The sequence below is a fragment of the Oncorhynchus gorbuscha genome, linkage group LG11 (genome assembly GCF_021184085.1).
Source record: "Oncorhynchus gorbuscha isolate QuinsamMale2020 ecotype Even-year linkage group LG11, OgorEven_v1.0, whole genome shotgun sequence".
NCBI lineage: Eukaryota > Metazoa > Chordata > Actinopteri > Salmoniformes > Salmonidae > Oncorhynchus > Oncorhynchus gorbuscha.
Genome location: NC_060183.1, coordinates 67,545,113 through 67,569,085, shown reverse-complemented (window position 1 = coordinate 67,569,085; position 23,973 = coordinate 67,545,113). Strand labels below are relative to the sequence as shown.

Genomic DNA, 23,973 nt, shown 5'->3' with positions numbered 1-23,973 from the left:
AGTTGTTAGATCTTAATGTTAACTAACGAACAAACAGCTTTGGTCCCGTCCCCTATTATAGTCTCTCTTCCTCTCTATGCTTTTATCTCTCTTTATGTGATTCTCCCTTTCTCTCATTATCTCTCTGGCACTAATGTGGTTGTGAAATGCAATTACTCATGTCTATCTATCTTCACCCCTCACTCTTTCTCTCATCTATCTTCACCCCTCACTCTTTCTCTCATCTATCTTCACCCCTCACTCTTTCTCTCATCTATCTTCACCCATCACTCTTTCTCTCATCTATTTTCACCCCTCACTCTTTCTCTCATCTATCTTCACCCCTCACTCTTTCTCTCATCTATCTTCACCCATCACTCTTTCTCTCATCTATTTTCACCCCTCACTCTTTCTCTCATCTATCTTCACCCATCACTATTTCTCTCATCCATCTTCACCCCTCACTCTTTCTCTCATCTATCTTCACCCATCACTCTTTCTCTCATGTCTATCTATCTTCACCCCTCACTCTTTCTCTCATCTATCTTCACCCCTCACTCTTTCTCTCATGTCTATCTATCTTGACCCATCACTCTTTCTGTCATCTATCTTCACCCATCACTCTTTCTCTCATCTCTATCTATCTTCACCCATCACTCTTTCTCTCATCTATCTTCACCCATCACTCTTTCTGTCATCTATCTTCACCCATCACTCTTTGTCTCATGTCTATCTATCTTCACCCATTACTCTTTCTCTCATCTATCTTCACCCATCACTCTTTCTGTCATCTATCTCCACCCATCACTCTTTCTGTCATCTATCTTCACCCATCACTCCTTCTCTCATGTCTATCTATCTCCACCACTCACTCTTTCTCTCATGTCTATCTATCTTCACCCATCACTCTTTCTCTCATGTCTATCTATCTTCACCACTCACTCTTTCTCTCATGTGTATCTATATTCACCCCTCACTCTTTCTCTCATCTATTTTCACCCATCACTCTTTCTCTCGACTATCTTCACCCATCACTCTTTCTCTCATGTCTATCTATCTTCACCCATCACTCTTTCTCTCATGTCTATCTATCTTCACCCCTCACTCTTTCTCTCATCTATTTTCACCCTTCACTCTTTCTCTCATCTATCTTCACCCCTCACTCTTTCTCTCATCTATCTTCACACCTCACTCTTTCTCTCATCTATCTTCACCCATCACTCTTTCTCTCATCTATCTTCACCCCTCACTCTTTCTCTCATCCATCTTCACCCCTCACTCTTTCTCTCATCTATCTTCACCCCTCACTCTTTCTCTCATGTCTATCTATCTTCACCTAATTACTCTTTCTCTCATCTATCTTCACCCCTCACTCTTTCTCTCATCTATCTTCACCCATCACTCTTTCTCTCATCTATCTTCACCCCTCACTCTTTCTCTCATCTATCTTCACCCCTCACTCTTTCTCTCATCTATCTTCACCCATCATTCTTTCTCTCATCTATTTTCACCCCTCACTCTTTCTCTCATCTATCTTCACCCATCACTCTTTCTCTCATCCATCTTCACCCCTCACTCTTTCTCTCATCTATCTTCACCCATCACTCTTTCTCTCATGTCTATCTATCTTCACCCATCACTCTTTCTCTCATGTCTATCTATCTTCACCCCTCACTCTTTCTCTCATCTATCTTCACCCCTCACTCTTTCTCTCATGTCTATCTATCTTGACCCATCACTCTTTCTGTCATCTATCTTCACCCATCACTCTTTCTCTCATCTCTATCTATCTTCACCCATCACTCTTTCTCTCATCTATCTTCACCCATCACTCTTTCTCTCATGTCTATCTATCTTCACCCATCACTCTTTCTCTCATCCATCTTCACCCCTCACTCTTTCTCTCATCTATCTTCACCCATCACTCTTTCTGTCATCTATCTTCACCCATCACTCTTTGTCTCATGTCTATCTATCTTCACCCATTACTCTTTCTCTCATCTATCTTCACCCATCACTCTTTCTGTCATCTATCTCCACCCATCACTCTTTCTGTCATCTATCTTCACCCATCACTCCTTCTCTCATGTCTATCTATCTCCACCACTCACTCTTTCTCTCATGTCTATCTATCTTCACCCATCACTCTTTCTCTCATGTCTATCTATCTTCACCACTCACTCTTTCTCTCATGTCTATCTATCTTTACCCCTCACTCTTTCTGTCATCTATCTTCACCCATCACTCTTTCTCTCATGTCTATCTATCTTCACCCATCACTCTTTCTCTCATGTCTATCTATCTTCACCACTCACTCTTTCTCTCATGTCTATCTATCTTTACCCCTCACTCTTTCTCTCATCTATCTTCACCCATCACTCTTTCTCTCATGTGTATCTATATTCACCCCTCACTCTTTCTCTCATCTATTTTCACCCATCACTCTTTCTCTCGACTATCTTCACCCATCACTCTTTCTCTCATGTCTATCTATCTTCACCCATCACTCTTTCTCTCATGTCTATCTATCTTCACCCCTCACTCTTTCTCTCATCTATCTTCACCCTTCACTCTTTCTCTCATCTATCTTCACCCTTCACTCTTTCTCTCATCTATCTTCACCCCTCACTCTTTCTCTCATCTATCTTCACACCTCACTCTTTCTCTCATCTATCTTCACCCATCACTCTTTCTCTCATCTATCTTCACCCCTCACTCTTTCTCTCATCCATCTTCACCCCTCACTCTTTCTCTCATCTATCTTCACCCCTCACTCTTTCTCTCATGTCTATCTATCTTCACCTAATTACTCTTCCTCTCATCTATCTTCACCCCTCACTCTTTCTCTCATCTATCTTCACCCCTCACTCTTTCTCTCATCTATCTTCACCCATCACTCTTTCTCTCATCTATCTTCACCCCTCACTCTTTCTCACATCCATCTTCACCCCTCACTCTTTCTCTCATCTATCCTCACCCCTCACTCTTTCTCTCATCTATCTTCACCCATCACTCTTTCTGTAATCTATCTTCACCCCTCACTCTTTCTCTCATCTATCTTCACCCCTCACTCTTTCTCTCATCAATCTTCACCCATCACTCTTTCTCTCATGTCTATCTATCTTCACCCCTCACTCTTTCACTCATCTACCTTCACCCCTCACTCTTTCTCTCATGTCTATCTATCTTCACCCATCACTCTTTCTGTCATCTATCTTCACCCATCACTCTTTCTCTCATCTCTATCTATCTTCACCCTTCACTCTTTCTCTCATCTATCTTCACCCATCATTCTTTCTCTCATGTCTATCTATCTTCACCCATCACTCTTTCTCTCATCCATCTTCACCCCTCACTCTTTCTCTCATCTATCTTCACCCATCACTCTTTCTGTCATCTATCTTCACCCATCACTCTTTGTCTCATGTCTATCTATCTTCACCCATTACTCTTTCTCTCATCTATCTTCACCCATCACTCTTTCTGTCATCTATCTTCACCCATCACTCTTTCTGTCATCTATCTTCACCCATCACTCCTTCTCTCATGTCTATCTATCTCCACCACTCACTCTTTCTCTCATGTCTATCTATCTTCACCCCTCACTCTTTCTCTCATCTACCTTCACCCCTCACTCTTTCTCTCATGTCTATCTATCTTCACCCATCACTCTTTCTGTCATCTATCTTCACCCATCACTCTTTCTCTCATCTCTATCTATCTTCACCCTTCACTCTTTCTCTCATCTATCTTCACCCATCATTCTTTCTCTCATGTCTATCTATCTTCACCCCTCACTCTTTCTCTCATCTATCTTCACACCTCACTCTTTCTCTCATCTATCTTCACCCATCACTCTTTCTCTCATCTATCTTCACCCTCACTCTTTCTCTCATCCATCTTCACCCCTCACTCTTTCTCTCATCTATCTTCACCCCTCACTCTTTCTCTCATGTCTATCTATCTTCACCTAATTACTCTTTCTCTCATCTATCTTCACCCCTCACTCTTTCTCTCATCTATCTTCACCCATCACTCTTTCTCTCATCTATCTTCACCCCTCACTCTTTCTCTCATCTATCTTCACCCCTCACTCTTTCTCTCATCTATCTTCACCCATCACTCTTTCTCTCATCTATTTTCACCCCTCACTCTTTCTCTCATCTATCTTCACCCATCACTCTTTCTCTCATCCATCTTCACCCCTCACTCTTTCTCTCATCTATCTTCACCCATCACTCTTTCTCTCATGTCTATCTATCTTCACCCATCACTCTTTCTCTCATGTCTATCTATCTTCACCCCTCACTCTTTCTCTCATCTATCTTCACCCCTCACTCTTTCTCTCATGTCTATCTATCTTGACCCATCACTCTTTCTGTCATCTATCTTCACCCATCACTCTTTCTCTCATCTCTATCTATCTTCACCCATCACTCTTTCTCTCATCTATCTTCACCCATCACTCTTTCTCTCATGTCTATCTATCTTCACCCATCACTCTTTCTCTCATCCATCTTCACCCCTCACTCTTTCTCTCATCTATCTTCACCCATCACTCTTTCTGTCATCTATCTTCACCCATCACTCTTTGTCTCATGTCTATCTATCTTCACCCATTACTCTTTCTCTCATCTATCTTCACCCATCACTCTTTCTGTCATCTATCTCCACCCATCACTCTTTCTGTCATCTATCTTCACCCATCACTCCTTCTCTCATGTCTATCTATCTCCACCACTCACTCTTTCTCTCATGTCTATCTATCTTCACCCATCACTCTTTCTCTCATGTCTATCTATCTTCACCACTCACTCTTTCTCTCATGTCTATCTATCTTTACCCCTCACTCTTTCTCTCATCTATCTTCACCCATCACTCTTTCTCTCATGTGTATCTATATTCACCCCTCACTCTTTCTCTCATCTATTTTCACCCATCACTCTTTCTCTCGACTATCTTCACCCATCACTCTTTCTCTCATGTCTATCTATCTTCACCCATCACTCTTTCTCTCATGTCTATCTATCTTGACCCATCACTCTTTCTGTCATCTATCTTCACCCATCACTCTTTCTCTCATCTCTATCTATCTTCACCCATCACTCTTTCTCTCATCTATCTTCACCCATCACTCTTTCTCTCATGTCTATCTATCTTCACCCATCACTCTTTCTCTCATCCATCTTCACCCCTCACTCTTTCTCTCATCTATCTTCACCCATCACTCTTTCTGTCATCTATCTTCACCCATCACTCTTTGTCTCATGTCTATCTATCTTCACCCATTACTCTTTCTCTCATCTATCTTCACCCATCACTCTTTCTGTCATCTATCTTCACCCATCACTCTTTGTCTCATGTCTATCTATCTTCACCCATTACTCTTTCTCTCATCTATCTTCACCCATCACTCTTTCTCTCATCTATCTTCACCCATCACTCTTTCTGTCATCTATCTTCACCCATCACTCCTTCTCTCATGTCTATCTATCTTCACCCATCACTCTTTCTCTCATGTCTATCTATCTTCACCACTCACTCTTTCTCTCATGTCTATCTATCTTTACCCCTCACTCTTTCTGTCATCTATCTTCACCCATCACTCTTTCTCTCATGTCTATCTATCTTCACCCATCACTCTTTCTCTCATGTCTATCTATCTTCACCACTCACTCTCTTTCTCTCATGTCTATCTATCTTTACCCCTCACTCTTTCTCTCATCTATCTTCACCCATCACTCTTTCTCTCATGTGTATCTATATTCACCCCTCACTCTTTCTCTCATCTATTTTCACCCATCACTCTTTCTCTCGACTATCTTCACCCATCACTCTTTCTCTCATGTCTATCTATCTTCACCCATCACTCTTTCTCTCATGTCTATCTATCTTCACCCCTCACTCTTTCTCTCATCTATCTTCACCCTTCACTCTTTCTCTCATCTATCTTCACCCTTCACTCTTTCTCTCATCTATCTTCACCCCTCACTCTTTCTCTCATCTATCTTCACACCTCACTCTTTCTCTCATCTATCTTCACCCCTCACTCTTTCTCTCATCTATCTTCACCCCTCACTCTTTCTCTCATCTATCTTCACCCCTCACTCTTTCTCTCATCTATCTTCACCCCTCACTCTTTCTCTCATGTCTATCTATCTTCACCTAATTACTCTTCCTCTCATCTATCTTCACCCTCACTCTTTCTCTCATCTATCTTCACCCCTCACTCTTTCTCTCATCTATCTTCACCCATCACTCTTTCTCTCATCTATCTTCACCCCTCACTCTTTCTCACATCCATCTTCACCCCTCACTCTTTCTCTCATCTATCCTCACCCCTCACTCTTTCTCTCATCTATCTTCACCCATCACTCTTTCTGTAATCTATCTTCACCCCTCACTCTTTCTCTCATCTATCTTCACCCCTCACTCTTTCTCTCATCAATCTTCACCCATCACTCTTTCTCTCATGTCTATCTATCTTCACCCCTCACTCTTTCACTCATCTACCTTCACCCCTCACTCTTTCTCTCATGTCTATCTATCTTCACCCATCACTCTTTCTGTCATCTATCTTCACCCATCACTCTTTCTCTCATCTCTATCTATCTTCACCCTTCACTCTTTCTCTCATCTATCTTCACCCATCATTCTTTCTCTCATGTCTATCTATCTTCACCCATCACTCTTTCTCTCATCCATCTTCACCCCTCACTCTTTCTCTCATCTATCTTCACCCATCACTCTTTCTGTCATCTATCTTCACCCATCACTCTTTGTCTCATGTCTATCTATCTTCACCCATTACTCTTTCTCTCATCTATCTTCACCCATCACTCTTTCTGTCATCTATCTTCACCCATCACTCTTTCTGTCATCTATCTTCACCCATCACTCCTTCTCTCATGTCTATCTATCTCCACCACTCACTCTTTCTCTCATGTCTATCTATCTTCACCCCTCACTCTTTCTCTCATCTACCTTCACCCCTCACTCTTTCTCTCATGTCTATCTATCTTCACCCATCACTCTTTCTGTCATCTATCTTCACCCATCACTCTTTCTCTCATCTCTATCTATCTTCACCCTTCACTCTTTCTCTCATCTATCTTCACCCATCATTCTTTCTCTCATGTCTATCTATCTTCACCCCTCACTCTTTCTCTCATCTATCTTCACACCTCACTCTTTCTCTCATCTATCTTCACCCATCACTCTTTCTCTCATCTATCTTCACCCCTCACTCTTTCTCTCATCCATCTTCACCCCTCACTCTTTCTCTCATCTATCTTCACCCCTCACTCTTTCTCTCATGTCTATCTATCTTCACCTAATTACTCTTTCTCTCATCTATCTTCACCCCTCACTCTTTCTCTCATCTATCTTCACCCATCACTCTTTCTCTCATCTATCTTCACCCCTCACTCTTTCTCTCATCTATCTTCACCCCTCACTCTTTCTCTCATCTATCTTCACCCATCACTCTTTCTCTCATCTATTTTCACCCCTCACTCTTTCTCTCATCTATCTTCACCCATCACTCTTTCTCTCATCCATCTTCACCCCTCACTCTTTCTCTCATCTATCTTCACCCATCACTCTTTCTCTCATGTCTATCTATCTTCACCCATCACTCTTTCTCTCATGTCTATCTATCTTCACCCCTCACTCTTTCTCTCATCTATCTTCACCCCTCACTCTTTCTCTCATGTCTATCTATCTTGACCCATCACTCTTTCTGTCATCTATCTTCACCCATCACTCTTTCTCTCATCTCTATCTATCTTCACCCATCACTCTTTCTCTCATCTATCTTCACCCATCACTCTTTCTCTCATGTCTATCTATCTTCACCCATCACTCTTTCTCTCATCCATCTTCACCCCTCACTCTTTCTCTCATCTATCTTCACCCATCACTCTTTCTGTCATCTATCTTCACCCATCACTCTTTGTCTCATGTCTATCTATCTTCACCCATTACTCTTTCTCTCATCTATCTTCACCCATCACTCTTTCTGTCATCTATCTCCACCCATCACTCTTTCTGTCATCTATCTTCACCCATCACTCCTTCTCTCATGTCTATCTATCTCCACCACTCACTCTTTCTCTCATGTCTATCTATCTTCACCCATCACTCTTTCTCTCATGTCTATCTATCTTCACCACTCACTCTTTCTCTCATGTCTATCTATCTTTACCCCTCACTCTTTCTCTCATCTATCTTCACCCATCACTCTTTCTCTCATGTGTATCTATATTCACCCCTCACTCTTTCTCTCATCTATTTTCACCCATCACTCTTTCTCTCGACTATCTTCACCCATCACTCTTTCTCTCATGTCTATCTATCTTCACCCATCACTCTTTCTCTCATGTCTATCTATCTTGACCCATCACTCTTTCTGTCATCTATCTTCACCCATCACTCTTTCTCTCATCTCTATCTATCTTCACCCATCACTCTTTCTCTCATCTATCTTCACCCATCACTCTTTCTCTCATGTCTATCTATCTTCACCCATCACTCTTTCTCTCATCCATCTTCACCCCTCACTCTTTCTCTCATCTATCTTCACCCATCACTCTTTCTGTCATCTATCTTCACCCATCACTCTTTGTCTCATGTCTATCTATCTTCACCCATTACTCTTTCTCTCATCTATCTTCACCCATCACTCTTTCTGTCATCTATCTTCACCCATCACTCTTTGTCTCATGTCTATCTATCTTCACCCATTACTCTTTCTCTCATCTATCTTCACCCATCACTCTTTCTCTCATCTATCTTCACCCATCACTCTTTCTGTCATCTATCTTCACCCATCACTCCTTCTCTCATGTCTATCTATCTTCACCACTCACTCTTTCTCTCATGTCTATCTATCTTCACCCATCACTCTTTCTCTCATCTATCTTCACCCATCACTCTTTCTCTCATGTCTATCTATCTTTACCCCTCACTCTTTCTCTCATCTATCTTCACCACTCACTCTTTCTCTCATGTCTATCTATCTTTACCCCTCACTCTTTCTCTCATCTATCTTCACCCATCACTCTTTCTCTCATGTGTATCTATATTCACCCCTCACTCTTTCTCTCATCTATTTTCACCCATCACTCTTTCTCTCGACTATCTTCACCCATCACTCTTTCTCTCATGTCTATCTATCTTCACCCATCACTCTTTCTCTCATGTCTATCTATCTTCACCCCTCACTCTTTCTCTCATCTATCTTCACCCTTCACTCTTTCTCTCATCTATCTTCACCCTTCACTCTTTCTCTCATCTATCTTCACCCCTCACTCTTTCTCTCATCTATCTTCACACCTCACTCTTTCTCTCATCTATCTTCACCCATCACTCTTTCTCTCATCTATCTTCACCCCTCACTCTTTCTCTCATCCATCTTCACCCCTCACTCTTTCTCTCATCTATCTTCACCCCTCACTCTTTCTCTCATGTCTATCTATCTTCACCTAATTACTATTCCTCTCATCTATCTTCACCCCTCACTCTTTCTCTCATCTATCTTCACCCCTCACTCTTTCTCTCATCTATCTTCACCCATCACTCTTTCTCTCATCTATCTTCACCCCTCACTCTTTCTCACATCCATCTTCACCCCTCACTCTTTCTCTCATCTATCCTCACCCCTCACTCTTTCTCTCATCTATCTTCACCCATCACTCTTTCTGTAATCTATCTTCACCCCTCACTCTTTCTCTCATCTATCTTCACCCCTCACTCTTTCTCTCATCAATCTTCACCCATCACTCTTTCTCTCATGTCTATCTATCTTCACCCCTCACTCTTTCACTCATCTACCTTCACCCCTCACTCTTTCTCTCATGTCTATCTATCTTCACCCATCACTCTTTCTGTCATCTATCTTCACCCATCACTCTTTCTCTCATCTCTATCTATCTTCACCCTTCACTCTTTCTCTCATCTATCTTCACCCATCATTCTTTCTCTCATGTCTATCTATCTTCACCCATCACTCTTTCTCTCATCCATCTTCACCCCTCACTCTTTCTCTCATCTATCTTCACCCATCACTCTTTCTGTCATCTATCTTCACCCATCACTCTTTGTCTCATGTCTATCTATCTTCACCCATTACTCTTTCTCTCATCTATCTTCACCCATCACTCTTTCTGTCATCTATCTTCACCCATCACTCTTTCTGTCATCTATCTTCACCCATCACTCCTTCTCTCATGTCTATCTATCTCCACCACTCACTCTTTCTCTCATGTCTATCTATCTTCACCCCTCACTCTTTCTCTCATCTACCTTCACCCCTCACTCTTTCTCTCATGTCTATCTATCTTCACCCATCACTCTTTGTCTCATCTCTATCTATCTTCACCCTTCACTCTTTCTCTCATCTATCTTCACCCATCATTCTTTCTTTCTGTCATCTATCTTCACCCATCACTCTTTCTCTCATTCTTGTCATCTCATCTATCTTCACCCATCACTCATCTTCTCTCACTCTTTGTCTATCTTTCTATCTCATCTATCTTCACCCATCACTCTTTCTGTCATCTATCTTCTCATCATCTATCTTCATCTTCTATCTCCACCCTCACTCTTTTCTCTCATCTATCTTTCACTCTTTCTCTCATCTATCTTCACCCTTCACTCTTTCTCTCATCTATCTTCACACCTCACTCTTTCTCTCATCTATCTTCACCCCTCACTCTTTCTCTCATCTATCTTCACCCCTCACTCTTTCTCTCATCTATCTTCACCCCTCACTCTTTCTCTCATGTCTATCTATCTTCACCCATTACTCTTTCTCTCATCTATCTTCACCCCTCACTCTTTCTCTCATCTATCTTCACCCCTCACTCTTTCTCTCATCCATCTTCACCCATCACTCTTTCTCTCATCTATCTTCACCCCTCACTCTTTCTCTCATCCATCTTCACCCCTCACTCTTTCTCTCATCTATCTTCACCCCTCACTCTTTCTCTCATCTATCTTCACCCATCACTCTTTCTCTCATCTATCTTCACCCCTCACTCTTTCTCTCATCTATCTTCACCCCTCACTCTTTCTCTCATCTATCTTCACCCATCACTCTTTCTCTCATCTATTTTCACCCCTCACTCTTTCTCTCATCTATCTTCACCCCTCACTCTTTCTCTCATCTATCTTCACCCATCACTCTTTCTCTCATCCATCTTCACCCCTCACTCTTTCTCTCATCTATCTTCACCCATCACTCTTTCTCTCATGTCTATCTATCTTCACCCATCACTCTTTCTCTCATGTCTATCTATCTTCACCCCTCACTCTTTCTCTCATCTATCTTCACCCCTCACTCTTTCTCTCATGTCTATCTATCTTCACCCATCACTCTTTCTGTCATCTATCTTCACCCATCACTCTTTCTCTCATGTCTATCTATCTTCACCCCTCACTCTTTCTCTCATCTATCTTCACCCATCACTCTTTCTGTCATCTATCTTCACCCATCACTCCTTCTCTCATGTCTATCTATCTCCACCACTCACTCTTTCTCTCATGTCTATCTATCTTCACCCATCACTCTTTCTCTCATGTCTATCTATCTTCACCACTCACTCTTTCTCTCATGTCTATCTATCTTTACCCCTCACTCTTTCTGTCATCTATCTTCACCCTTCACTCTTTCTCTCATGTCTATCTATCTTCACCCATCACTCTTTCTCTCATGTCTATCTATCTTCACCACTCACTCTTTCTCTCATGTCTATCTATCTTTACCCCTCACTCTTTCTCTCATCTATCTTCACCCATCACTCTTTCTCTCATGTCTATCTATCTTCACCACTCACTCTTTCTCTCATGTCTATCTATCTTCACCCATCACTCTTTCTCTCATCTATCTTCACCCATCACTCTTTCTCTCATGTGTATCTATATTCACCCCTCACTCTTTCTCTCATCTATCTTCACCCCATCACTCTTTCTCTCATGATCTATCTTCACCCATCACTCTTTCTCTCATGTCTATCTATCTTCACCCATCTCATCTTTCTCTCTCTAATCTATCTTCACCCCTCACTCTTTCTCTAATCTATCTTCACCCCTCACTCTTTCTTTCTAATCTATCTTCACCCCTCACTCTTTCTCTAATCTATCTTCACCTTTCCTCATCTTTTCTCACTCTTTCTCTCATCTATCTTCACCCCTCACTCTTTCTCTCATCTATCTTCACCCCTCACTCTTTCTCTCATCTATCTTCACCCTCACTCTTTCTCATGTCTATCTATCTTCACCCCTCACTCTTTCTCTCATCTATCTTCACCCTTCACTCTTTCTCATCTATCTTCACCCTCATCTGTCTATCTATCTTCACCCTCACTCTTTCTCTCATCTATCTTCACCACCCTCACTCTTTCTCTCATCTATCTTCTCATCTACCCTCACTCTTTCTTCACCCATCACTCTTTCTCATCTATCTTCACCCCCTCACTCTTTCTGTCATCTATCTTCACCCTCACTCTTTCTCTCATGTCTATCTATCTTCATCTATCCCACTCTTTCTCTAATCACTCTTTCTCTCACTCTTTCTCTCATCTATCTATCTTCACTATCTTCACCCCTCACTCTTTCTCTCTATCTTCATCTATCTTCACCCCTCACTCTTTCTCTCATCTATCTTCACCATCTCACTCTTTCTCACTCTTGTCTATCTATCTTCACCCCTCACTCTTCTCTCATCTATCTTCTCATCTTCATCTATCTTCACCCTCACTCTTTTCTCATGTCTATCTATCTTCACCCATCACTCTTTCTCTCATCTATCTTTCTCTCATCTTCTATCTTCACCCCTCACTCTTTCTCTCATCTATTCTCACTCTTTCTCTCATCTATCTTCACCCCTCACTCTTTTCTCATCTCATCTATCTTCATCTATCTTCACCCCTCCTCTCATCTTCTTCTCTTCTCATCTATCTTCACCCCTCACTCTTTTCTCATCTATCTTCTACTCTTTCTTCATCTTCACCCCTCACTCTTTCTCTCATCTATCTTCACCCATCACTCTTTCTCTCATGTCTATCTATCTTCACCCCTCACTCTTTCTCTCATGTCTATCTATCTTCACTCTTTCTATCAAAAACTGTATTATTCTCTCACATTTTGACAGTTTTGAAAGTTAAAACTACATCATGTGTGTGTTTTGCACACTTTGATTCTGGTTTAAATTAAATGAAATATATCACGCTGTGACTATGAGACCTCAGCAGGTTAACAGCAGCGAGACAAACACAACATCACACGAGCAAACACCACTACTATCAGCACCTTACATAATACCTCCATGGGATTACAGACTATAGTAATAATCTGTGTTTATTTATTTCCTCTAATCACCATGTTCCTATTTTTGGATTATGGTCGGTCTGGACCTCGGGGAGAGAGAGAGAGACGCACATGAGGTCTAATCTAATCTCCTACTGGCCTGAATATGGCTCCAGCCAACCAGAGCTAGACTACAGGGAAATCTAACCCCAAAACCATCAGTTAGTCATTCTGGAATGGAATGATGAGTTGAGGATTATGGAATCAGTGAATAAATGTAGACACATTAGAGAGGGAGCAGCCTGATCCTAGTGTGAATGTAGACACATTAGAGAGGGAGCAGCCTGATCCTAGTGTGAATGTAGACACATTAGAGAGGGGGCAGCCTGATCCTAGTGTGAATGTAGACACATTAGAGAGGGAGCAGCCTGATCCTAGTGTGAATGTAGACACATTAGAGAGGGAGCAGCCTGATCCTAGTGTGAATGTAGACACATTAGAGAGGGATCAGCCTGATCCTAGTGTGAATGTAGACACATTAGAGGGGCAGCCTGATCCTAGTGTGAATGTAGACACATTAGACAGGGAGCAGCCTGATCCTAGTGTGAATGTAGACACATTAGAGAGGGAGCAGCCTGATCCTAGTGTGAATGTTGACACATTAGAGAGGGAGCAGCCTGATCCTAGTGTGAATGTTGACACATTAGAGAGGGAGCAGCCTGATCCTAGTGTGAATATTGACACACTAGATAGGGAGCAGCCTGATCCTAGTGTGAATGTAGACACATTAGAGAGGGAGCAGCCTGATCGTAGTGTGAATGTTAACACATTAGAGAGGGAGCAGCCTGATCCTAGTGTGTATGTAGACACATTAGAGAGGGAGCAGCCTGATCCAAGTGTGAATGTAGACACATTTAGAGGGATCAGCCTGATCCTCGCGTGAATGTAGACACATTAGAGAGGGATCAGCCTGATCCTAGTGTGTATGTAGACACATTTAGAGGGATCAGCCTGATCCTCGCGTGAATGTAGACACATTAGAGAGGGAGCAGCCTGATCGTAGTGTGAATGTAGACACATTAGAGAGGGAGCAGCCTGATCCTAGTGTGAATGTAGACACATTAGAGAGGGAGCAGCCTGATCCTAGTGTGTATGTAGACACATTAGAGAGGGAGCAGCCTGATCCTAGTGTGTATGTAGACACATTAGAGAGGGAGCAGCCTGATCCAAGTGTGAATGTAGACACATTAGAGAGGGGGCAGCCTGATCCTAGTGTGAATGTAGACACATTAGAGAGGGATCAGTCTGAACCTAGTGTGAATGTAGACACATTAGAGAGGGATCAGCCTGATCCTAGTGTGAATGTAGACACATTAGAGAGGGATCAGCCTGATCCTAGTGTGTATGTAGACACATTTAGAGGGATCAGCCTGATCCTCGTGTGAATGTAGACACATTAGAGAGGGAGCAGCCTGATCCTAGTGTGAATGTAGACACATTTAGAGGGATCAGCCTGATCCTCGTGTGAATGTTAACACATTAGAGAGGGAGCAGCCTGATCCTAGTGTGAATGTTAACACATTAGAGAGGGAGCAGCCTGATCCTAGTGTGAATGTAGACACATTAGAGAGGGAGCAGCCTGATCGTAGTGTGAATGTTAACACATTAGAGAGGGAGCAGCCTGATCCTAGTGTGAATGTAGACACATTAGAGAGGGAGCAGCCTGATCGTAGTGTGAATGTTAACACATTAGAGAGGGAGCAGCCTGATCCTAGTGTGTATGTAGACACATTAGAGAGGGAGCAGCCTGATCCAAGTGTGAATGTAGACACACTAGAGAGGGATCAGCCTGATCCTAGTGTGAATGTAGACACATTTAGAGGGATCAGCCTGATCCTCGCGTGAATGTAGACACATTAGAGAGGGATCAGCCTGATCCTAGTGTGTATGTAGACACATTTAGAGGGATCAGCCTGATCCTCGCGTGAATGTAGACACATTAGAGAGGGAGCAGCCTGATCGTAGTGTGAATGTTAACACATTAGAGAGGGAGCAGCCTGATCCTAGTGTGTATGTAGACACATTAGACAGGGAGCAGCCTGATCCAAGTGTGAATGTAGACACACTAGAGAGGGATCAGCCTGATCCTAGTGTGAATGTAGACACATTTAGAGGGATCAGCCTGATCCTAGTGTGTATGTAGAAACATTTAGAGGGATCAGCCTGATCCTCGTGTGAATGTAGACACATTAGAGAGGGAGCAGCCTGATCCTAGTGTGAATGTAGACACATTAGAGAGGGAGCAACCTGATCCTAGTGTGAATGTAACACATTAGAGAGGGGGCAGCCTGATCCTAGTGTGAATGTAGACACATTAGAGAGGGAGCAGCCTGAGCCTAGTGTGAATGTAGACACATTAGAGAGGGGCAGCCTGATCCTAGTGTGAATGTTGACACATTAGAGAGGGAGCAGTCTGATCCTAGTGTGAATGTAGACACATTAGAGAGGGAGCAGCCTGATCCTAGTGAGAATGTAGACACATTAGAGAGGGAGCAGCCTGATCCTAGTGTGAATGTAGACACATTAGAGAGGAGCAGCCTGATCCTAGTGTGAATCCTAGTGTGAATGTTAACACATTAGAGAGAGGGAGCAGCCTGATCCTAGTGTGAATGTTAATTAGAGAGTGAGCAGCCTGACAGTGTTAATGTGGAGAGGGATCAGCCTGATCCTAGTGTGAATGTAGACACATTAGAGAGGGATCAGCCTGATCCTAGTGTGAATGTAGACACATTTAGAGGGATCAGCCTGATCCACGTGTGAATGTAGACACATTAGAGAGGGATCAGTCTGATCCTAGTGTGAATGTAGACACATTAGAGAAGGAGCAGCCTGATCCTAGTGTGAATGTAGACACATTAGAGAGGGATCAGCCTGATCCTAGTGTGAATGTAGACACATTAGAGAGGGAGCAGCCTGATCCTAGTGAGAATGTAGACACATTAGAGAGGGAGCAGCCTGATCCTAGTGTGAATGTTGACATATTAAAGAGGGAGCAGCCTGATCCTAGTGTGAATGTTAACACATTAGAGAGGGAGCAGCCTGATCCTAGTGTGAATGTAGACACATTAGAGAGGGAGCAGCCTGATCCTAGTGTGAATGTTGACACATTAGAGAGGGAGCAGCCTGATCCTAGTGTGAATGTTAACACATTAGAGAGGGAGCAGCCTGATCCTAGTGTGAATGTAGACACATTAGAGAGGGAGCAACCTGATCCTAGTGTGAATGTAGACACATTAGAGAGGGAGCAGCCTGATCCTAGTGTGTATGTAGACACATTAGAGAGGGAGCAGCCTGATCCAAGTGTGAATGTAGACACATTAGAGAGGGGGCAGCCTGATCCTAGTGTGAATGTAGACACATTAGAGAGGGATCAGTCTGATCCTAGTGTGAATGTAGACACATTAGAGAGGGATCAGCCTGATCCTAGTGTGAATGTAGACACATTAGAGAGGGATCAGCCTGATCCTAGTGTGTATGTAGACACATTTAGAGGGATCAGCCTGATCCTCGTGTGAATGTAGACACATTAGAGAGGGAGCAGCCTGATCCTAGTGTGAATGTAGACACATTTAGAGGGATCAGCCTGATCCTCGTGTGAATGTTAACACATTAGAGAGGGAGCAGCCTGATCCTAGTGTGAATGTTAACACATTAGAGAGGGAGCAGCCTGATCCTAGTGGGAATGTAGACACATTAGAGAGGGAGCAGCCTGATCGTAGTGTGAATGTTAACACATTAGAGAGGGAGCAGCCTGATCCTAGTGTGAATGTAGACACATTAGAGAGGGAGCAGCCTGATCGTAGTGTGAATGTTAACACATTAGAGAGGGAGCAGCCTGATCCTAGTGTGTATGTAGACACATTAGAGAGGGAGCAGCCTGATCCAAGTGTGAATGTAGACACACGAGAGAGGGATCAGCCAGATCCTAGTGTGAATGTAGACACATTTAGAGGGATCAGCCTGATCCTCGCGTGAATGTAGACACATTAGAGAGGGATCAGCCTGATCCTAGTGTGTATGTAGACACATTTAGAGGGATCAGCCTGATCCTCGCGTGAATGTAGACACATTAGAGAGGGAGCAGCCTGATCGTAGTGTGAATGTTAACACATTAGAGAGGGAGCAGCCTGATCCTAGTGTGTATGTAGACACATTAGACAGGGAGCAGCCTGATCCAAGTGTGAATGTAGACACACTAGAGAGGGATCAGCCTGATCCTAGTGTGAATGTAGACACATTTAGAGGGATCAGCCTGATCCTAGTGTGTATGTAGAAACATTTAGAGGGATCAGCCTGATCCTCGTGTGAATGTAGACACATTAGAGAGGGAGCAGCCTGATCCTAGTGTGAATGTAGACACATTAGAGAGGGAGCAACCTGATCCTAGTGTGAATGTAACACATTAGAGAGGGGGCAGCCTGATCCTAGTGTGAATGTAGACACATTAGAGAGGGAGCAGCCTGAGCCTAGTGTGAATGTAGACACATTAGAGAGGGGCAGCCTGATCCTAGTGTGAATGTTGACACATTAGAGAGGGAGCAGTCTGATCCTAGTGTGAATGTAGACACATTAGAGAGGGAGCAGCCTGATCCTAGTGAGAATGTAGACACATTAGAGAGGGAGCAGCCTGATCCTAGTGTGAATGTAGACACATTAGAGAGGGAGCAGCCTGATCCTAGTGTGAATGTAGACACATTTAGAGGGATCAGCCTGATCCTCTTGTGAATGTTAACACATTAGAGAGGGAGCAGCCTGATCCTAGTGTGAATGTAGACACATTAGAGAGGGAGCCGCCTGATCCTAGTGTGAATGTTAACACATTAGAGAGGGAGCAGCCTGATCCTAGTGTTAATGTGGACACATTAGAGAGGGATCAGCCTGATCCTAGTGTGAATGTAGACACATTAGAGAGGGATCAGCCTGATCCTAGTGTGAATGTAGACACATTTAGAGGGATCAGCCTGATCCACGTGTGAATGTAGACACATTAGAGAGGGATCAGTCTGATCCTAGTGTGAATGTAGACACATTAGAGAAGGAGCAGCCTGATCCTAGTGTGAATGTAGACACATTAGAGAGGGATCAGCCTGATCCTAGTGTGAATGTAGACACATTAGAGAGGGAGCAGCCTGATCCTAGTGAGAATGTAGACACATTAGAGAGGGAGCAGCCTGATCCTAGTGTGAATGTTGACATATTAAAGAGGGAGCAGCCTGATCCTAGTGTGAATGTTAACACATTAGAGAGGGAGCAGCCTGATCCTAGTGTGAATGTAGACACATTAGAGAGGGAGCAGCCTGATCCTAGTGTGAATGTTGACACATTAGAGAGGGAGCAGCCTGATCCTAGTGTGAATGTTAACACATTAGAGAGGGAGCAGCCTGATCCTAGTGTGAATGTAGACACATTAGAGAGGGAGCAACCTGATCCTAGTGTGAATGTAGACACATTAGAGAGGGGGCAGCCTGATCCTAGTGTGAATGTAGACACATTAGAGAGGGAGCAGCCTGAGCCTAGTGTGAATGTAGACACATTAGAGAGGGATCAGTCTGATCCTCGCGTGAATGTAGACACATTAGAGAGGGAGCAGCCTGATCCTAGTGTGAATGTAGACACATTAGAGAGGGAGCAGCCTGATCCTAGTGTGAATGTAGACACATTAGAGAGGGAGCAGCCTGAGCCTAGTGTGAATGTAGACACATTAGAGAGGGGCAGCCTGATCCTAGTGTGAATGTTGACACATTAGAGAGGGAGCAGTCTGATCCTAGTGTGAATGTAGACACATTAGAGAGGGAGCAGCCTGATCCTAGTGAGAATGTAGACACATTAGAGAGGGAGCAGCCTGATCCTAGTGTGAATGTAGACACATTAGAGAGGGAGCAGCCTGATCCTAGTGTGAATGTAGACACATTTAGAGGGATCAGCCTGATCCTCGTGTGAATGTTAACACATTAGAGAGGGAGCAGCCTGATCCTAGTGTGAATGTAGACACATTAGAGAGGGAGCCGCCTGATCCTAGTGTGAATGTTAACACATTAGAGAGGGAGCAGCCTGATCCTAGTGTGAATGTAGACACATTAGAGAGGGATCAGCCTGATCCTAGTGTGAATGTAGACACATTTAGAGGGATCAGCCTGATCCACGTGTGAATGTAGACACATTAGAGAGGGATCAGTCTGATCCTCGCGTGAATGTAGACACATTAGAGAGGGAGCACCTGATCCTAGTGTGAATGTAGACATTAGAGAGGGAGCAACCTGATCCTAGTGTGAATGTAGACACATTAGAGAGGGGGCAGCCTGATCCTAGTGTGAATGTAGACACATTAGAAAGGGGGCAGCCTGATCCTAGTGTGAATGTAGACACATTAGAGAGGGATCAGTCTGATCATAGTGTGAATGTAGACACATTAGAGAGGGATCAGCCTGATCCTAGTGTGAATGTAGACACATTAGAGAGGGATCAGCCTGATCCTAGTGTGTATGTAGACACATTTAGAGGGATCAGCCTGATCCTCGTGTGAATGTAGACACATTAGAGAGGGAGCAGCCTGATCCTAGTGTGAATGTAGACACATTAGAAAGGGAGCAACCTGATCCTAGTGTGAATGTAGACACATTAGAGGGAGCAGCCTGAGTGTGAATGTAGACACAGCAGCCTGATCCTAGTGTGAATGTAGACACATTAGAGAGGGAGCAGCCTGATCCTAGTGTGAATGTTGACACATTAGAGAGGGAGCAGCCTGATCCTAGTGTGAATGTAGACACATTAGAGAGGGAGCAGCCTGATCCTAGTGTGAATGTTAGACACATTAGAGAGGGATCAGCCAGATCCTAGTGTGAATGTAGACACATTAGAGAGGGATCAGCCTGATCCTAGTGTGAATGTAGACACATTTAGAGGGATCAGCCTGATCCACGTGTGAATGTAGACACATTAGAGAGGGATCAGTCTGATCCTCGCGTGAATGTAGACACATTAGAGAGGGAGCAACCTGATCCTAGTGTGAATGTAGACACATTAGAGAGGGGCAGCCTGATCCTAGTGTGAATGTAGACACATTAGAAAGGGGCAGCCTGATCCTAGTGTGAATGTAGACACATTAGAGAGGGAGCAGTCTGATCTAGTGTGAATGTAGACACATTAGAGAGGGATCAGCCTGATCCTAGTGTGAATGTAGACACATTAGAGAGGGATCAGCCTGATCCTAGTGTGAATGTAGACACATTTAGAGGGAGCAGCCTGATCCTAGTGTGAATGTAGACACATTAGAGAGGGAGCAGCCTGATCCTAGTGTGAATGTAGACACATTAGAGAGGGAGCAGCCTGATCCTAGTGTGAATGTAGACACATTAGAGAGGGAGCAGCCTGATCCTAGTGTGAATGTAGACACATTAGAGAGGGAGCAGCCTGATCCTAGTGAGAATGTAGACACATTAGAGAGGGAGCAGCCTGATCCTAGTGTGAATGTTGACACATTAGAGAGGGAGCAGCCTGATCCTAGTGTGAATGTTAACACATTAGAGAGGGAGCAGCCTGATTAGAGAGGGAGCAGCCCTAGTGTGAATGTAGACACATTAGAGAGGGAGCAGCCTGATCCTAGTGTGAATGTAGACACATTAGAGAGGGGGCAGCCTGATCCTAGTGTGAATGTAGACACATTAGAGAGGGAGCAGCCTGATCCTAGTGTGAATGTAGACACATTAGAGAGGAGCAGCCTGAGGGACATTAGAGAGGGGCAGATCCTGAATCCTAGAGAGGGAGCAGCCTGTGAATGTAGACACATTAGAGAGGGAGCAGCCTGATCCTAGTGTGAATGTAGACACATTAGAGAGGAGCAGCCTGATCCTAGTGTGAATGTTGACACATTAGAGAGGGAGCAGCCTGATCCTAGTGTGAATGTAGACACATTAGAGAGGGAGCAGCCTGATCCTAGTGTGAATGTAGACACATTAGAGAGGGATCAGCCTGATCCTAGTGTGAATGTAGACACATTTAGAGGGATCAGCCTGATCCACGTGTGAATGTAGACACATTAGAGAGGGAGCAGCCTGAGCCTAGTGTGAATGTAGACACATTAGAGAGGGATCAGTCTGATCCTAGTGTGAATGTAGACACATTAGAGAAGGAGCAGCCTGATCCTAGTGTGAATGTAGACACATTAGAGAGGGATCAGCCTGATCCTAGTGTGAATGTAGACACATTAGAGAGGGAGCAGCCTGATCCTAGTGAGAATGTAGACACATTAGAGAGGGAGCAGCCTGATCCTAGTGTGAATGTTGACACATTAGAGAGGGAGCAGCCTGATCCTAGTGTGAATGTTGACACATTAGAGAGGGAGCAGCTTGATCCTAGTGTGAATGTTAACACATTAGAGAGGGAGCAGCCTGATCCTAGTGTGAATGTAGACACATTAGAGAGGGATCAGCCTGATCCTAGTGTGAATGTAGACACATTAGAGAGGGATCAGCCTGATCCTAGTGTGAATGTAGACACATTAGAGAGGGAGCAGCCTGATCCTAGTAGTGAATGTAGACACATTAGAGAGGGAGCAGCCTGATCCTAGTGTGAATGTAGACACATTAGAGAGGGAGCAGCCTGATAGACCTAGTGAGAATGTAGACACATTAGAGAGGGAGCAGCCTGATCCTAGTGTGAATGTAGACACATTAGAGAGGGAGCAGCCTGATCCTAGTGTGAATGTAGACACATTAGAGAGGGAGCAGCCTGATCCTAGTGTGAATGTAGACACATTAGAGAGGGAGCAGCCTGATCCTAGTGTGAATGTAGACACATTAGAGAGGGAGCAGCCTGATCCTAGTGTGAATGTAGACACATTAGAGAGGGAGCAGCCTGATCCTAGTGAGAATGTAGACACATTAGAGAGGGAGCAGCCTGATCCTAGTGTGAATGTAGACACATTAGAGAGGGAGCAGCCTGATCCTAGTGTGAATGTAGACACATTTAGAGGGATCAGCCTGATCCACGTGTGAATGTTAGACACATTAGAGAGGGAGCAGTCTGATCCTAGTGTGAATGTAGACACATTAGCCTGATCCTAGTGAATGTAGACACATTAGAGAGGGAGCAGCCTGATCCTAGTGTGAATGTTAGACACATTAGAGAGGGATCAGCCTGATCCTAGTGTGAATGTTAGACACATTAGAGAGGGAGCAGCCTGATCCTAGTGTGAATGTAGACACATTGAGAAGCAGCCTGATCCTAGTGTGAATGTTAACACATTAGAGAGGGAGCAGCCTGATCCTAGTGTGAATGTAGACACATTAGAGAGGGAGCAGCCTGATCCTAGTGTGAATGTTAGACACATTAGAGAGGGAGCAGCCTGATCCTAGTGTGAATGTTAGACACATTAGAGAGGGAGCAGCCTGATCCTAGTGTGAATGTAGACACATTAGAGAGGGAGCAGCCTGATCCTAGTGTGAATGTAGACACATTAGAGAGGGAGCAGCCTGATCCTAGTGTGAATGTAGACACATTAGAGAGGGAGCAGCCTGAGCCTAGTGTGAATGTAGACACATTAGAGAGGGATCAGTCTGATAGACACCTAGAGAGGGATCAGTCGTGAATGTAGACACATTAGAGAGGGAGCAGCCTGATCCTAGTGTGAATGTAGACACATTAGAGAGGGAGCAGCCTGATCCTAGTGTGAATGTAGACACATTAGAGAGGGAGCAGCCTGAGCCTAGTGTGAATGTAGACACATTAGAGAGGGGCAGCCTGATCCTAGTGTGAATGTTGACACATTAGAGAGGGAGCAGTCTGATCCTAGTGTGAATGTAGACACATTAGAGAGGGAGCAGCCTGATCCTAGTGAGAATGTAGACACATTAGAGAGGGAGCAGCCTGATCCTAGTGTGAATGTAGACACATTAGAGAGGGAGCAGCCTGATCCTAGTGTGAATGTAGACACATTTAGAGGGATCAGCCTGATCCTCGTGTGAATGTTAACACATTAGAGAGGGAGCAGCCTGATCCTAGTGTGAATGTAGACACATTAGAGAGGGAGCCGCCTGATCCTAGTGTGAATGTTAACACATTAGAGAGGGAGCAGCCTGATCCTAGTGTTAATGTAGACACATTAGAGAGGGATCAGCCTGATCCTAGTGTGAATGTTAACACATTAGAGAGGGAGCAGCCTGATCCTAGTGTTAATGTAGACACATTAGAGAGGGATCAGCCTGATCCTAGTGTGAATGTAGACACATTAGAGAGGGATCAGCCTGATCCTAGTGTGAATGTAGACACATTAGAGAGGGATCAGCCTGATCCTCGTGTGAATGTTAACACATTAGAGAGGGAGCAGCCTGATCCTAGTGTGAATGTAGACACATTAGAGAGGGAGCCGCCTGATCCTAGTGTGAATGTTAACACATTAGAGAGGGAGCAGCCTGATCCTAGTGTGAATGTAGACACATTAGAGAGGGAGCCGCCTGATCCTAGTGTGAATGTTAACACATTAGAGAGGGAGCAGCCTGATCCTAGTGTTAATGTAGACACATTAGAGAGGGATCAGCCTGATCCTAGTGTGAATGTAGACACATTAGAGAGGGATCAGCCTGATCCTAGTGTGAATGTAGACACATTTAGAGGGATCAGCCTGATCCA

The 23,973-nt window shown here is 43.9% G+C and overlaps 1 protein-coding gene across 3 annotated transcripts in view; it reads right to left on the bottom strand.

Moving 5' to 3' along the window:
* LOC124049151 (noelin-like) overlaps window positions 1–23,973 on the bottom strand; it is a 55,566-nt gene that overhangs the window by 6,297 nt on the left and 25,296 nt on the right. The gene's annotated exons all lie outside the window — the stretch shown is intronic.